The sequence below is a fragment of the Loxodonta africana genome, chromosome 16 (assembly GCF_030014295.1).
Source record: "Loxodonta africana isolate mLoxAfr1 chromosome 16, mLoxAfr1.hap2, whole genome shotgun sequence".
Classification (NCBI taxonomy): Eukaryota; Metazoa; Chordata; class Mammalia; order Proboscidea; family Elephantidae; genus Loxodonta; species Loxodonta africana.
The window spans coordinates 57,591,506-57,608,036 of NC_087357.1; positions in this window are offsets into that span (position 1 = coordinate 57,591,506).

Consider the following 16,531-nt stretch of genomic DNA (forward strand, 5'->3'; position numbering starts at 1 on the left):
TTTTACCCATTTTGATCTGAATTCTTCTATGGAATCTTTGATTAAAATGTTCAGTAATGGTAGTCAGGAACTATCCAGTTCTTCTGGCCTCATGGCAAAGGAGGCAGTTGTTCATGGCGGCAATTAGCCACACATTCCATATCCTCCACTTGTTCCTGCCTGTTCTTCCTATGTTGCTCCAGGTGAATAGAGACAGATTGTTCTACCTTGGATAACCACTTAAAAGCTTTTAAGACCCCAGGCACTATGCAACAAACTTGGAGGTAGAACAGAAGCACTAAACACGTTATTAGGCCAATTAACTGGATGTCCCCTGAAACCATGGCCCTAAACCTCTAAACCAAGGAACCAAATCCCATGAGGTGTTTGTTGTACATAAGCAGCCTCGGCAGCTACTCCTTTGTTGTTGTTGTTGTTGTAAACATATCTATCATACAACTTTTGCCAGTTCAACTTTTTACAGGTGTATGACTTATTGACAGCAATTATAACAATTGCAACCCTACGCATAATCAATGCAATTTTCCCATTACTGTTAACCCCCCTTCTTTCCTTCTCTCCTGCCCATAAAACCATAGTAACCACTAATAAACATTAGTCTCTATACATTTGCCTTTTCTTGTCTTTTTATATAAGTGAGGTCATACAATATTTGTGCTTCTGTGATTGGCCTATTTTACTCAGCATAATGTCTTCAAGCTCCACCCATTATATGCAGGTACCACATTTAGTTTATCCATTCATCTGTTGATGGGCATTTAGGTTGTTTCCATCTTTTTGCTATTGTGAATAGTGCTGCAATGAACATTGGTGTACAAGACTCTTTTTGAGTCTCTGCTTTCAAGTCTTTTGCATTTATACCTAGGATGAAATTGCTGAGTCATATGGTTGTTCTACTTTTAGTTTTTGAAGAACCACCACGATGTTTTCCATAATGGCTGTACCATTTTGCATTCCAACCAGCAATGGTTAAGGGTTCCCATTTCCCCACATCCTTGCCAACATTTATTATTATTATTATTTTTTAAATTTATCTTAGCCTTCCTAGGGGGAGTATAATGGTATCTCATTGTGGTTTTGATTCACATCTCTCCGATGGCTAAGGGCATTGAGCATCTTTTCATGTGCTTGATGGCCATTTGAATGTCCTCTTTGGTGAAATGTCTCTTCAAGCTCTTTGCCCTTTTTATGATTGGATTTTTCGTTGTTAAATTTTTGAAGTTTTATATTTATTTTAGTCATTAAATTCTTGTTGGATATATAATTTCCAAAGATATTTTCCCAGTAGGTAGCTTGTCTTTTCACTTTTTTGGTAGAGCGTTTTGATGAACAAAGTTTTTAATTTTTATGAGGTCTCATTTGTTTATTTTGTCTTTTTCTATTTTTGCTTTTGTTATTATATTAGATAATCCATTGTCAAAAGCTAGGCCTGACAGCATTGTCTGTCCTTGTTCTTCTAAGAGCTTCACGGTGTTAGTTTGCATATTTAGGTCCTTAACCCATTTTGTATTTTTTTGTGTGTGTACGATGTGATGCATGGATCTTGTTTCACTTTTCTGCATATGGAAACCCAATTTTCCCTGCACATTTATTGAAGAGACTCTCCTTTCCCCTTAAAATGGACTTTGCACCCTTGTTAAAAATCAATTGACCATAGATGTGTGGGTTTATTTCTGGACTCTGAATTCTATCCCATTGGCCTATGTGTCTATCCTTATACCAGTACCAGGCTGTTTTGACTGCTGTAGCTGTATAATACGTTTTAAAAGCAGTAAGTGTGAGTCCTTCTACTTTGTTCTTCACTTTAAACATTGTATTAGCTATTCATGGCCTCTTGCCATTCCATATAAAGTTGGGGATTGGTTTTTCTATTTCTGTAAAGAAGGCTATTGGAATTTCGATCAGGATTGCATTGAATCTATAGATCACTTTGTGTAGTATTGACATCTTAACAATATTAAGTTGTCAAATCCATCAACATGGAACATCTTTCCATTTATTTAAGTCTTCTTTAACCTCTTTCAGCAGTGTTTTATAGTTTTCCTTGTGTGTGTCCTTCATTCCTAGGTATCTTATTCTATTAGATGCTACTGTAAATGAAAGTGTTTCCTTAATTGCCTTTTCAGATTTCTTATTGCTGGTGTACAGAAGGAAACCCTGGTGGTGTAGTGGTTAAGAGCTATGGCTGCTAACCAAAGGGTTGGCAGTTCGAATCCACCAAGCACTCCTTGGAAACTCTGTGGGACAGTTCTACTCTGCCCTGTAGGTTCACTATGAGTCGGAATCAACTTGACAGCAATGGCCTTGGTTTTTTGTTTTGGGTTGGTATATAGAAACCCAGGTGATTTTTGTTTGTTGAGCTTGTACCCTGCAACTTTACTAAATTCCTCCATTAACTCTGTAAGTTTTCTGGTGGACTCTTGGGATTTTCTATATGTAGGATCATATCATCCGTAAATAGAGATAATTTTACTTCTTTTCTGACCTGGATACCTTTTATTTCTTTTTCTTGTCTTATGGCACTGGAGCCCTGGTGGCATAGTGGTTAAGAGCTCAGGCTGCTACCTAAAAGGTTGGCAGTTCAAATCCACCAGCTACTCCTTGGAACCTCCATGGGGGCAGTTCTACTCTGTTCTATAGGGTTGCTGAGTTGGAATCAACTCAATGGCACACAACAACAGGACTTCTAATACAGTATTAAATAGAAGTAGTGAGAACGGGTACCCTTGTTTTGTTCCTGATTTCAAGGGGAAAGGCCTCAGTCTTTCTCCATTAAATATAATGTTGGCTTTACATGCCTGGAATCATATTGAAGAATTTCCCATCTATTCCAATTTTCTTTAGGGTTTTCATCAAGAAAGGTTTTGGATTTTATCAAATGCTTTTTCTGCATCCATGTAGGTAATCATATAGCTCTTTTCCTTTGATCTGTTGATGTGGTATATTATGATGATTGATTTTCTAATGTTGAACCATCCCTGCATTCCTGGAATAAATCCAACTTGGTCATGGTGTATGACTCTTTTAATATGCTGTTTGATTATGTTTGCTAGTATTTTGTTGAGAATTTTTGCATCTATACTCATAAGAGATATTGGCCTGTGATTTTCTTTTCTTGTGGCGACTTTGTCTGGATTTGGTATCAGGGTTATGTTTGCTTCATAGAATGAATTAGGGAGCAGTCCTTCTTTCTCTGTCTTTTGGAAGAGTTTAAATAGTATTGGTGTCAATTCTTCTCTAAATGTTTGTTAGAATTCTCCAGTGAAGCCACGTGGTCTAGGATTTCTTGTCGTTAGAAGGTTTCCATCACTGATTCGATCTCTTCATTTATTATGGGTCTGTTGAGACTTTCTATTTCCTCTTGAGTCAGTTTGGGTAGATTGTGTGAGTCTGAGAATTTGTCCATTTCACCTAGGTTATCCACTTGGCTATACAGTTGCCATACAATTGTTTGTGATATTCTGTCATAATTATCTTTATTTCTACTGGGTCAGTTGTAATGTTCCCTCTTTCATTTTTTATTCTGGTTATTTGCAGCTTTTCTTTTTTTGTCAGTCAAGTTAAAGGCTTGTCAATTTTGTTAATTTTTTACAGAAGCCAACCTTTGGCTTTATTGATTCTCTGTATTGTTTTTTTTTTTTTTATTTAGTTATTATCTGGCTTTTGTGATTTCCTTTCTTCTGATAAGTTTATGCTTAGTTTGCTCTTCTCTTTCTAGTTCCTGAAGTTGTCAAGTTAGGTTGTTAGTTTGAGATCTTTCTTTTTTTATGGAGGCCTTTATTGCTGTGGAAACCCTGGTGGCATAGTGGTTAAGTGCTACGCTTGCTAACCAAAAGGTTGGCAGTTCAAATCCACCAGGCACTCCTTGGAAACTCTATGGGGCAGTTCTATTCTGTCCTATAGGGTTGCTGTGAGTCGGAATCGACTCAATGGCAGCAGGTTTCTTTTTGTTTTTAATTGCTGTAAGTTTCCCTCTGAGTTCAACCTTTACTGCATCCCATAAACTTTGGTATATGTATGCTTTCATTTTCATTTGACTTTAAGAAATTTGTGATTTCTCTTTTGATTTCTTCCTTGACCCATAGTAGTTTAATCTTATATTGTTTAATTTCCATATGTTTGTGTATTTTTCCAGGTTTTTTTCTGTTAATGATTTCTAGTTTTACTCCATTGTAGTCAGAGAAAATACTTTGTATGATTTCAGTCTTTTTTAAATTTATCAAGACTTGCTCTGTGACCTCAAATGAATGATCCATGTATACTGGAGTAGAATGTATATTGTGCTGTTTTGGTGTGGAGTGTTCTGTATATGTCTGTTAAGTCCAGTTGGTTTATAGTGTCATTCAGGTCCTCTGTTTCCTTATTGATCTTCTTTTACAATGCTCTGTTCAATGTTGAAAGTGGTGTGTTGAACTCCTTAAATATTATTGTAGTACTATGTATTTCTTCCTTTAATTCTAGCAGTGTTTGCGTTATGTATTTAGGTGCCCCAATGTTGGGCAAATATATATTTATGATTGTTAAATCTTCTTGATTAATTGACCCGTTTATCACTATATAATGTCCATCTTTATCTTTTCTGACAGATTTCTTTGAGTTTCTTGAAAATGCTGCTCCACTTATTATTATTATTTTTTTTTTGCTTTATATGTTGTTTTTGAGAAGTCAGATGCCAACCTGATTTTTGTGTCTTTAAAAGTAATTTGATATTTTTGCCTGGAAGCCCTAAGAATTTTTTAATGTTTACCAGGCTAATAGTTTACTAGGCTATGCCTTGGAGTTGATCATTTGGGGTCAAATGTCTTAAGTATTGGTAGGGCCTTTCATTTTGTTGATTTAGGGTTTTTCTTATTTCTGGAAAGTTTTATTCTGTTATGGAGCCCTGGTGGCACAGGGGTTAGAGGCTACAGCTGCTAACCAAAAGGTCAGTGGTTCAAATCCACCAGCCGCTCCTTGGAAACTCTATGGGGCAGTTCTACTCTGTCTTATAGGGTCATTATGAGTCGGAAATGACTCAAGAGCAATGGGTTTGATCCTGGTTTGGTTATTCTGTTATAGTTTTAAATGTTAATTCAGTTCCATTGTTTTGGTTTTCTTCTTCAGGATTTCTAATTATATGCATGTTGGATCTTCCTTGCCTGTCTTTTCACTTCAACCATATTTTTTCTGACCTTTTTATTTCTTTCTTCATTTCATTTTCATTCTCTTGGATTTGTTGTTCCTTACTAAATTTTAATTTGAATCCATATATTTCTGGGCACCTTGTAATGTAGTCTTTATTTCAGAGATATTTCTGACTGAAAAAATTATTTTTCTCCCCAGAGTTCAGCCAACTCTTGCATAGATAAATCTTAAATCAAATATCCACTTTTTTCACTTCTCAATTCTGAAACCAGCTACCCATGCAGCACTTCTTTCTCTGACCCTAGCCACCAAAACTAGGTCAGATCTCACAAGTTAAAGTGTTACCATCCTTTAGACTGCCAAGTTGGCCTAAGAATTCAAAAGCCAGCTGTAAGTTTGGGAGTCTATATGATGGCTTCACGTCAGACATGCTGGCTACAAACTTGGGGCTTTCTCACTACCCTTTCAGGATGCCATCCACAAGCTTGGGGGCTTCCAGCCCCCTCACTTCTGACCTGCTGCCTTTCATTGCTCTTTTGGGTCACTAATTTGTTGGAACAACTCACATAACTCATAGAAAGCATTATACTTACAATTATAGTTTTAGTGTAGGAAAAAAGGATACAAATGAAGAGAGGCACAGGATGAGGTCTGAGAGGGTTCCCCATGCAAATCTTCCATGTCCCGAAAAGCAATGCACTATCCTTTCACATACCAATGTCTTTCACCAACCTGGAAGCCCATGGAATGTCTGTGTTCAGAGCTTTTACTGAGGCCTCATTATATTGGCATGACTGATTGAATCATGTTTGCCACAACCCACCCCCTCCCCAAGTGAACCAATATCATGAGATGGTCTTTCCGGCCTGAGCAGCCCCTGTCCCCTGAGGTTGGTCTATATTACAAGGTGATCACGAGGTATTAGGCAATGGTCTATCTGGCCTGGCCAGTCCCCACCTCATCTCACCTAACCTGTCAGTTAGTTGTAGTCTAGAGTCCTTATTGAAGACACTTAAATTCCAACGATTTTTTTTTTTTTTTAGATAGTATCTCTCAGGATCCAAGGCCAAAGATCAAAAATTGTTTGGGTGAAGTTAACATAAAGGCTACAACTTTCATAGTAATTTTCCTTTTAAACTATATTTTCTTAGGTTTTGAATTTCTGATTCCAGTTGGTTTCTTATATTTCCAAATATTTGTTTGAGTGTATTTAATTCAATTTAGAGTGTTTAATTATGCTTCAGGGTTAGGTTTGGGAGAGTAAAGTTCATCAGCTGAAATGTTTAGTTTCTCAGCATCTTTTGTCTTTTTACAATAGCTTTGTATAGAGATTATCTGATTTTTTCCTCCAGTTTTTAGGCATTTGTTGACAGGACTGAGGAGCCATAGTGGCACAGTGATTAAAGTGCTTGGCTGCTAACTGAAAGGTCGGTGGTTTGAACCCACCAGCTGCTCTGCAGGAGAAAGATGTGGCAGTCGGCTTCCATAAAAATTTATAGCTTTAGAAACCCCGTGGGGGAGTTCTTCCCTATCTTATAGGGTTACCATGAGTCAAAATCCAACTTGATGGCAATGGGTTTTAGGTTTGGATTGACAGGATTCCTAGGTTATGAGTGCTTAGTTAAGACAGTATATTAAAATGCATTGTCTTTAATGAATTATCTTGGTGATGAGGGGGCAGAGGAAGGGTGAAGATTTGGCATGTCTCATGGTTCTCTTTCATTTCTGCAGGATTCATTTTTCTTCACACTTTCTTCTTTCCCTTCACTGCACATATTCAAGGGGCACCACCATTTCTATATTTATCTCTTTTTCCCCAGGAAGCAACACCTCTCCAAGGTGATAGTCTATGGTTTCTCTCTCCTATAGCCAGTGCTGTGAAATATCAAGTCACAGGTTTGTGTTCAGTATTTTAGCACTCAGTGATAGCCTTTTTCTTTCTAAGGGTGATTTTATCTCTGTTCCGTCTCTTCTTTCCCTTTCTACTCTTTTTGACATAGTAAATAAAGACTCCTCTTCCTCACTTTCTGTACCCGCACACTTGCCGTGACAATAGGAGTGCTTTGAAATTTTGTGTTTATATCTCTGTTGTTGTTGTGTGCCGTTGAGTCGATTCTGACTCAACGGCAAATAAGCCCTACGGGGTTTCCTAAGCTGTAGTCTTTACTGGTGCAGATCGCTAGGCCTTTTCTCCTGTGGAATGGCTGGCATGTTCGAACTGCCAAACTTTAGGTTAGCAGCCGAACTCTTAACTATTGCAACACCAGGGCTCCTTGCTTATATGTACTACATATAGTTTGAAGTTATATTTGAAGCCATGGGTCACGTGAGATTTCATTTGCACTTGTTGCAGATCTTACGTTTGTTTGTTTAAGAAAATGTAGAGAGAACCTTTATCCTAGGGCTGACTGGAATTCCCAGGGTTTATTTTCAGACAAAAAATAATGGACTTCTTGATGATTCGAATATGGAGTCTGAGAGAAAGAGAATTATCAAAATGAGTGCAAAGTTTTTGGCTGAGTAAATGGATAAATAGTAGCACTATTTATTTAGAAAGGGAAACAGGTTGTGGGGTACATTTACTTAGAAAGGAAAAAGGAGGTTGTGGGCAGGATTTGCATAAAAGCTAAAAGCTAAACCCATTGCCATCAAGTCAATTTTGACGCATAGCAACCCTATAGAGCAGAGTAGAACTGCCACATAGAGTTTCCAAGGAGAGGCTGGTAGATTCGAACTGCTGGCCTGTTGGTTAGCAGATATAGCTCTTAACCACTACGCCACCAGGGTTTCTAGGATTGGCATAGAGGAGGCAAATCAAGATTCCTGTCGGAGTCATGTTAAGTTTGAGATGTCCTTGAAACATCTAAGTGGAGACCTTAGGTAGACAGGTAACTACACTAATCTATACTCAGAGGAGACGTTGGGGTGCTGTGTGTGTTGTTATGGTAAATCTTTCACTCATTTTCTGCTAGAAGAACTTTGAAAACAGGTGCTTCTGAGTTGATTTGGGGAAACCACTTCTTGTAACCCACAAGCTCAGTCTTGTTACATTTGTAAAAATGTGTTTTTTCAGCTGTGCCTCTTCAGAAGACTAGAAGATGGTATCTTTTGAAAGGCTGTAAGCAGCAAGTAACTTTTAAAAAATATATAATGCTTGTACTGTTTGATAAATTTAGAAATATAGAAAAGTAGAGAGAAAAAATTAAAAATCACATGTAATCCGGCCACATAGGGATATTCACTATTGATATTTTGGTATATATTGCTCTAGACTTCTTTTTCTATATATACTTACAAATCAGTTTACAAAAGGAGGATGCAGCTATATTCTGTGGTTCTCAACTTAGTGCGCACATTAGCACCTGAGGAGCCTTTTTCAAAAGTCAACGCTCATACCACCCCCCTCCACCACCTTCCTTATAATTAAAAAGAATCCAAGAGGTCTAGATGAATCCTTACATTTAATATGCACTCCAGGTAATTAACATGATCAACTTCAACTACAGTTCCTTCTTGATGACTGCATATTATTTAAAAAGCAAAAGTAAAAACTGCTATTCATTTGCTTTCTCTTTAAGGTTAAATTGTTCCAAGTGTGGCCAATTAAGGATACCTCATGTGTATCTCTTTAAGCTGTGATCAAAAAGATCCAACCAGGTTCTATGGCATTTTGGAGCTCTCTTTTGTAACTTGATTGTATTTGAAGTTTTGCCAAAAGGAAAAACTAAAAACTGTGCCTGTAGCAGAGCTGCAGAGCTATATAGCGAGACTCTTAGTTTTTATTTAAGAAAAGAAGGTCATGCTGAAAATCAAAGTAGGCCTAACTACTTACCCCTCACTAATTAAGCACACAGTTGTGGTGGGGGGAAGTTGTCAGAACCCTGAACTCGCTCCTCCTCCTCACCTCTCTCCCTCAGTTGTGATATATTTTTCTGGTGTGATCCACATTACAGAGATACCTGATCCTTTCCGCACAAGATTTCAGAAAGTTGCCTTTAGGTGCAAGTTCCAAGGTAGGCTTTATCTCATTTCTTTTGAATTGGGGAGGACTGCATTGGGAACTGGAATTAGATGATTTCTGAATTTGGTAGCACCAACTCCACACTGAGTTGATAAAAAAAAAAAATAATAATAATAGCAAACACTAATACCGACTTTTTGTGGAAGAGAATGAATGTTAACAGCAGTGTTGTAGAGAATTGCATTGGTTTGAAAATGCTTGGAGAACTGATGCAGCTTTCTTATCCATAAGTTTTTCTTTCTCTGTTTTAAGTCAGCTATCCTTTCGAATGCTGTTTGCTCAGTAGTTTTTTGATTCATATAATCTGAGGGAATATAATGGTGATGAAAAAACAACTCAGCGGGAGGGGGGCACTGAGTCGATGTTAATGGCGCTGGAGTGTTTTGGATGAGGATAGCGATAACAGTGGCACAACATAGAAAATGTATTTAATGTCATTGAGTTACAAATGTGAAAGTTGTTGTATTGCTGGATGTTTTGGTGTGGATGTTTTCACCACAATAAAAAAAGAGAGAAAGAGAAAATCAAGCCGCACTTCCAACAGCCAAATCTCTTCTTTGACTTGTAAGAATACCTGTGATACACAAGTTTCTTTAAAACAGGGGTCCTAATCTCATAATATTAAACTAAGGCTTGGGGCCATCAGAAAAAGGATGGGTGTGCCTGTGTGCCTGCCTATGGGTTGGGGACTTTGCATCAGCTCCAGACTAGTAGAGGCCAGAGGAAGAAAGAGGGGAGGGAAGAGAAAGGCTAGAAAGAAGGATGGGCACACCCCCTTTAAAAATGATAAATGCAATAAAGTACAAAGAGCCATATTGTTTAGGCTCTCCTCAGCTTCTCAACTTTGTCACTTTCCATCTTAGGTCCTTGTGTGATTCTTTCTAGGGGCTAATGTACACTAATTTGGAAGTATTTTTATATTTACTTTTCAGCCCCTCCCTGCTACTGTCTTGTTCCACTCTTGAAGGTGTGTGTTCCCAGAGGACAAGGATTCTTGTCTTTTTTTTTTTCCTTTTTCATTACCACAGTGTTTCCAGTACCTAACAGATGCTCAGATGTTGAATGAATGCAGGAATAAATACACTAGATACTTCACATTCATTATCTTCAATAACCTAAGTTCTAGAATGATTTAGATGAGTCAGTTTTTTCTTTAATTGCTTTTTCATTGCTATATATTTTTTAACAACAAAAATTTATGGGTAAATAGCTTTGTTTTTAGTCCAGAAGTTTAGGTTATGGCGTCTGAGTGTGATCACCATACTGCTAGATGTGTGGCACATTCCAGTACTTCTGTGAAGACAATATACGTTTCTCTGATAAACAAGCAGGGAGTTGAAAACAGTCTATCAAGTCTGCATCCAATCTATTTTGGGACTGCTAGTCCCTGTTTTTTTTTTTTTTTTTTAGTCCCTGTAGTCTGACCACAACTGTTTAAATGTATCTGTTATTTCAATCTTCATTGTCCTATGTCTGGCCCAGAGTGGCTCCTCACTCTTGGCAGAATTCTGAAGTTAAAATAAAGATTGTTCTGGAGCCCACATCAAGGGCCACATAGCCCGCCTCGGCTTTTAGCACTTTTTTTTTTTTTTTAAATATAGCACCCTGGACCTTCAGAGATTGGATACTTCTCGTGAAGGTTTAAACCCTGGAACAGGGAAAGCAGATGTCTTGAGGGTCAGAGAAACTGATGAGACGTTTTTGGGTATTGGTTCATAGATTTTAATCCCTTTCTCTGTGACTCTGTAAAGCCACTCAAAGCTAATCCCTGGGTTTTGCCCTCTCTAATTTTTATCCTCTGTTACTTAGTTTTTTGTTTCTGTAAAGTGTCCCCCCTTTTAAAAAAATTTAATTTATTCTGTTGTTGAGAATATAAATAGCCAAAACACATTAATTCAACAGTTTCTACAGTACAATTCAGTGACATTGATTACATTCTTTAAGTTGTGCAACCATTCTCACCCTCGTTTTGAGTTGTTCCTCCTCCATTAACATAAATTCACTGACCCCTAAAGTTCCTAAGTTTTCACCCCCCCCTTTTTTGAAGGAGTATAAAATGACAAATTTGCTTTCTTGTTTTAATGTTCTATGAAACTAGAATACTTACAATAGGCTAGCAGGTGAGTGCAAGATCGCATTCTCCCCTAAAAGTCACAGTGTCGAAAAGCTTAAAAGGAATTATAGTGTATATTAATAATGTTCGTTTTCAAAGGATCTAACAATTAATATTGCAAGCTTTTACGTTGGTCTCTTTTCTTAGGGCTTGATTATTTTATTTTTGAAAATCAGATTCTAACTTAAATGGTGCCCACTGAGAATTTCCATGTTACGCCTATTACATTGGGGGGAAAAAAATGATACCAAACACAGGATTTGCTGCGTTAGAAGTGAAACATCCACACACACTTGGCTCCTGGTGCTCTGACTCAGGAAAACTCTTTGGAGAAGCAATTTTACATAATACATAGCAAGAACTGTTCATAGATTGTTTTTTTTTTTTTCCCTGATAAGACAATCCCACGTATGGGAATGTAGCCTTATAATCAAAAGAAGAAAAGAATTCCATAAACATGAAATTCATTGCAGTACTTATCAAAACATTTGGTAAAAAAATTGAAATGCCCAGCAGCTGGGGGACATAAATTATGTATGTCATGTAAATATTGTATCCATTGTTCAGAATATTATGTAGCTATTAAATTATATTCATGAAGACCAGGGAGAAGGGAAAGCTTTTTTTTTTTTTTTTTTTTTAATATAAGTGAAAAAGCAAAAATACAAAATTATTATTACTGTGATTCTACCTGCGGAAAAATATGAATGCGTTTGGGGCCTTGGTGGCGCAGTGGTTAAGAGCTATGGTGCTAACCAAAAGGTCGGCAGTTCAAATCCACCAGTCACTCCTGAAAATCCTATGGGACAGTTCTGCTCTGTCCTACAGGGTCACTATGATTTGGAATCAATTTGATGGTAATGGGCATTTTTTTTGTGGTGGGCTACCTGTGGAAAAATATGAACACATTTAGATGCACAGTGGAAGGAAATACTTGTTTTAGGATACTAGAATTAAAGATAGTCTTTTTAAAAAAAATTTTTTTTATTGTAATAAAGTAGAAAAAAATCTAAAAACACATCTAGAAGGTCATGTGATTTCTTAGAAATGACTACACAAACTACGTTGAAATCATAAAATGGACAAAAATTGTGACTAAAAATCAGAAATGAAACAAACACATACCTCTTGGTTATACAAAATAGTCCATTGTTCAACTTCGCCTAGTCTACCCATGCAGAGATTTGTGACTCAGCTTTTGTGACCCCCCACAGAGCATCTCCACCATTTTTAAAATCTCTTCAGAAATATCTGGAATTGGATTTAGTACTTTGTAAGGCATGTCCAGCACACTATGAGGAAAATGAGATCCCAGATCCCACAACTAATAAGGGGTACTGCATCCGGAAGTATAACATTCCTCCCATAGGCCAACTCCAGGGAGGGAAACTGATCCAAGGAACACTGGTCAGTATTCATCATGGGGCTGCCCTTGGCAGACAGGGTCCTGGGGCTGTGTTAGAGAGGTCAAAACTCTGGGTAAACAGGTGGAGGAATGCTGAGCTGCCAGGGAGGAGAAAACCAGTGAGTCTGAGCCTGAACCTGTGTTAGCTGGGACTCTTGTTTGCAAGTGACAAAGTAGCTTAAGAGACTGTATTGACTTACGTAACTAGGAAGTGCACAGCCTCTAGGAACTCAAATGGCTTCAGGGTTCTCTCTCTCTCTCTGTCTCTTCATTTATCTTTCAGATCTGCTTCTTTTTGTGTGTCGGTCCTCTCTCCTACTTCAGTTGGCCTTCATCCCCAGGATAGGCTTTGCTACAGACAGCCCCAGGTTTAGTTCTTTTTCAGCGTCCCATTGTAAAATTTCAGAGAACTCTGGCCAGTTTTTTAAAACATATATGTCTTTACTTGGGCTTGCCACTTTGACCAGGGGGACGAAGTGCCACGATGGGACAGGTTTACATCACGAACCCATGGGAATGAAATTTTAAGATTGTCAGACTCAGCAGAACCACCTGAAATGGGGGGGTTGGGCAGTTTGTTGTTACCAGCAAAAGGAGTAAGGGATGCCCATTACAGTAGGTAGGCTGGAGAAAGCTAGAGCAAAAAGAAGCCAAATAAGAGAAGGAAACAGGCAGAATACATGGTGTTGGAATACATACAGCCAGAGTAGAGTGGGTCTAGGCAAGAACTTGGGAATCACCTATTACAACCTCTGGGTTCTTTCAATATTGTTGTCTTTTCCTTGGGAAACCTGGGAAAAGGCTTTCAAGTAGCAGGATTCAGTGGGATGGGCAATCCCTGTTTGAGAATCTTACTTTCGGTTCTGTCTACTCTATTGATTGGGGTTTGTGCTATTCCTGTGCACTCACGTGTTTAAAAATAATTTTTGGAAAATATAACCTTATTGGAGTTCAATTTGGTAATAATGATAAACACTTCAGTGGACGTACTCTTTGATGTAACAATTCCACTTGTAAGAATTTACCTGGCAGAAATGCTTTGAACAAATGTACCAACGCATGCCAAGCATGCTCCTTGTTGCACTGTTGTGAAGATTGAAAAATTAAAGGCACTCTAAATGTTCATTAACAGAAGACTGGTTAAATATGATGAATCTGTGCAATAAACTATTAACCCAAACTAGACGCCCTTTAAAAAGAACAAAGTGAGCACTCTATATTAATGTGGAAGGAGTTCCAATAAAAATTAAATGGAAAATAGAAAATAACAGAATAGTAGGTATAGTATGATCTCTTTTGTGTGCGTGAGTTATAGGTGTGTGCCTGTCTTTTGTGTAGTGGGAGGGTATGACACAGATCTGTATGGATAACACCTGAAGATACACATATAACTCCCTTCTAGAAAGTGAATTTGGCTGGAGTGGAAATGGGGAATGCCTCTACTTCGTAAGGCTACATTGTTTCAGTTTTTTTAAATGATAATTTCTAATTTAAAACAGTTTTAAACATTGAATTCAGTCAAATTTCAGAAATGATAATTAACTGCTTAAAAGATTCTTTGGACATATTTATTCTTTAAGAAATCATCTTATGTACAAATATATCCTGACTTAAAATTAAAAAATATTAAAATCTGTTTTATAGCCCATACCAACACAATAGCAAAAACAGGCCATGAGAATATATTACAGAGAAATATATTTGACTTGGGCTGATTTTCTTTCTGGGACTCCTAGTTCTCTCAGTTCCCTTATAAGTAGCTTTAGGAGCCTATCTGACCAGTTTAGATAAACTCTCAAGAGCAGTTGTTTTGTCTCTTCTGCAATCCCAGAGCCATCCTTTTCCCTTTTCTGCACTGGGTTTCCATGGCAAGCCTCCTAAGGCTGCTGACACCCAAGCGATTGCCGAAGGCTCAGGGCTGCTGTGTCATGCAACCCTAGGGGGTTGCTCTCCTATCGTATTACATGTGCAAATGGTGGCTGAGGTTTAGCCTACTTGGTGACTGGGAGTTGTGCTTAACAAATGAATGCCTCTTGTTGTGCTTAGGATGCTGACTGCTCATCTTGGTTGATGACATCAGGGCAACTTATCTGTCCCTGAAAAAAATACAGATAATTAGGAATCATCTTTGCCATTAGTTAAAAGTTAGCCCAAAAGTAATAGAATATTATTGTAAAATCTCCAACTAGAAGTTGTTGCTTTTAAAAAAAAAAAAAAAAGAGGAGCTTGGCCTTTTATAATGACAGAATTTCATGTAGTGAAACAGTTCAGTGAACAAACTTGGGATATGCTGGAGAAGACACATTATTCTTTCTTTTCTCAGTTTCTTCCCTGTCATTTTGAACTCTCTGATCCTCTAAGCCCCTTTTCCCCCAAGTGGTTCCCATGGCAACAGCAGCCTGCTGGGGTGGGGCAGTTGTGCGTGTCTAGGTCATTTGTATGTCTGGTGTTTATAAGGTAGGAACTGTTTGTACTGCATTAGTCATTTGTATATTGACTTTGAAGTAGCTCGTTTGTCTCTTCTCTAATGAGGAAGTATTTGTTCTCTAAACATTCTGGCAAGCTTGTTTGTTTATTCTCATCTTAGTCCAAGGCAGACATGAATTTACTGTAGGACTTTGGTTCTCAGGAGGTGTATGGGCGTAAGGTAAACCTTATGTATGAAAAAGAACAAGTGGAAGCAGAGAGAGTAGAAGAGAGCCAGGGCAAGAATTTCCCGCCTCTGTAAGATTGTTAGTAATTCTGAAATGACCCAGTGATGCAGAGTAAACTGTAATGACAATGAGCATTATCCACCCTCAGTCAAGTCCTCTTTGAAAGAACAAGTATTTGGTGACCCTCCTTCCTAAAAGTTCTTCCCAGCAGATTGTTTGTGGACTTTGAAATCCTCAATAGTAGGTTTTTCTTAGGGTTAAGACATCGATGATTGATGATCTCCTTGTAAAAAGGCAAAACTGTGAGAGTGGAAATTACATCTTATTAATTTTTGTACCTCGAGCACCAGTCCCAGGGCCCGATAAATATCACATAAATGTCATGGACAACACTATCAGGTAAGAATAGCTCACACCTAATATTTTTATCAGATTACTTCTAGTCATTCATTTAATCATTCATTCAGCACACATTTTCTAATGATGAAAATAATAAAAATAAGAACTTTATTGTACATGAACCATAGGCTAGGCAATGAGCTAAGTATTTTACGTGCATTATCTCAATCTTTACAACAACCTTATGAGATAGGTTCTATTAGTGTTATCATTTTTTAGGTGAAGAAGCCTAAAAAAAAAAAAAAAGGCTTAAAGAGGCTAAATTAATTTCCCCTTCTAAATTGGTTTTTTAATAGCTAATAAATAGCAGAGGCAGAGCTTGACTGTAAGTCTCTGTAATGCTAAAGTCTGTGCTTTAAATCCCAATGCTGTTGAGTGTCGGGAGACAATTCTCCATGGTTCTCTTGCATTTGTGCATATCTGTATGCAGAGAAACTGATTGCCTTTGTTTGAGGCTGATCTTTTCAATGTTTGTATAGCGATCAGCTTTGGAAGACAGAGAGTATCTCCCTCCCAGGATAGGGCAGGCATGCTCAATACTCGTTATAAAAGACAGATTCCCTAAGCTTAGCGTTCCACTCCTGTAAGGAACCCACTGCATGCACAGATGTCACTTGGCCTTCTTTATGTTGCCTTACAGGAATTGAAACTTGAAGAATTGGTACAAACACTCTGGCTGCTGCTATTACTGTGGGTAATAAAGTTATTTTTCTCTGACCCAGGAAGCTTGCGTTTTCTGCCAGCACCCATGAAACTTTTTAGTTTGCAAGTAGGATAAAATCACAGACCTTTCACACGTCAGGACATTGAGTGCC